Below are 1,970 nucleotides of genomic sequence, written 5' to 3' on the forward strand. Positions count from 1 at the left end.
AATTTAAATGCTACAGTGACTAAAACCGTATTGACATCGCTGATTCAAACGCAATTTCGCTTATCATAGGCCACCAAATTAACACCAACCCTGCCTTGTCTCAATCCACTAGATAATAATTCACTAAGCGAAAATTACAATCTAGCTTCATTATGCAATTAAGCAATGCACACATCCTTAAATTCGTGACAGCCAAGCTACATACGTTAAGCATGAACGTATCTTAAACAAAACACATGCAATTACTCTGTAAATTAAGCATTGACAGATTCACCACATGCATTCCATGAATTCAGAACAAAAACATGGCAGATTTCACAAAACAAGCACAACCTCAAAACTTCATTGCATTTTTCATCAAGGAGACAATACACGAATTTAGCTAGACATGGAAATGAGTAATTAAACACTTCAAAATTGAAATCACAAAAATCAGAACCAAGAACCAAGAACCCTTCAAATCTGAAAACGCAATTTAAGAGCAAAAATTGAGATTTCAAAGCTTAAATGGAATGCAAAACAGTGTTATCATATATAAATGCGAAAACCCCATGAATGGGTATTGTTCCAAGTCAATAAAATCCACAAACCGAACTGCCCAACCAAGAAAACGAATTCCAAACGTAAAACCCTCAATGGGTGCTGTCAAATATGCATGAAAACGGTAAAAATGAGCCAAAAACGTGAAAAACCGCAAGGGGGACGTCCATGGAAGCTTGGAGAACGAAAATGGAGGTTTTGAAGAGAGGTTGAAGATGAATGAGCGGCTGCCTTCTTCTCATGCAGACCTAATTCGTGGTCATATCACCCATGCCACTCAGAATTACAAAACTGCCATTATAAGCCGCAGAATTACAAAAATGCCACTATGGGCCTCAAATGTTGACCCATTGACTTTGCTGACGTGGAAATGACATGGAAATGATGTGGCAATGATGTGGAAAGTTTCTTCAACTAAATATTAATGTCCAAGCTCCAAAATTGCTTCACCCAAATACCTAAAAATAATTAAAAACAAAAATTAGGCCAAATAATGTGAAATTAGTCCAAATTCGGAACAGTGGCCCAATAAAGCCCAACAGATGAAAAACACTCTAATGATGAACAATTAAGCACTAATCAACTGTCTAATGGGTGCACAAAGGCTAGTGGAATAGAAGAAAGTAATGACTCATCAGTTGCTTCGCGGGGGTCTGTCTGGTCTGGTTTTTTGCAGGTACCGTGGTGGCTGTCGCATTGGCGCAATCGACATCGATTTCTGTCACGGTGGCCTGCGGTTCTGTTTGGAACGGAGGTGGAGGATTCTCGCAATGTAGGTGTGTTCGCGTATGGTTTCGCGTCTTCTCCAGGCAGCTTTTTTCGTCGCAGATTGCTGCGTGGTGGCCGGCGCCGCAGTGATGGGGATTTCGCGTCAGAAAGTGCCCTCGTCGTCGATCTGATTCGCAGTGGTTCTGCAACGCGTGGCTTCGTCAACGTGTGGTGGTTCGTCGTGGCAGCCTGGTTTCGCGAGACATCTGCTGGCTCTGGTTTCGTCGCAGCGGAGGTGGCTCGCAACACCGATCTGGTTGTGTTCGCGTAGGTGGCTCGCGACGGCGGCGATCTGGTTCGGGACGGCGGCTTCGCAAGCGGCAATTTGATTTTCTAGGCCCTTTTTTTGGCCGTCAATGGCCGTGGTTTGCTCTAAAGTGTGCCGACAGAGATTCCGTTTAGGGGTTAGTTCATGCGCGTGGGAGAAGATAAAAACCTGATAACCAGAGCAAAAGTTATGGTCCTTTGAAGTTTCACTTAAAATCAGTCCAAAATTTTTTTGAATGTCTTAACTCAGACCACACCAATTGCTCTAGCTATTTTTCCTATCAAGTTCAACGTCTTAGAAGTGGGGAAAAAAATTTCAAGTTAAAACAAGCTCCGTAGCTACCAAAACAAAAATCCAGAAGTTAAATGCCAGATTCGGACACTATTCAAACACT

This window comes from Vigna unguiculata, chromosome 1 (assembly GCF_037176805.1).
Source record: "Vigna unguiculata cultivar grain cowpea cultivar isolate G323 ecotype 2 chromosome 1, ASM3717680v1, whole genome shotgun sequence".
In the NCBI taxonomy this organism is placed as follows: Eukaryota; Viridiplantae; Streptophyta; class Magnoliopsida; order Fabales; family Fabaceae; genus Vigna; species Vigna unguiculata.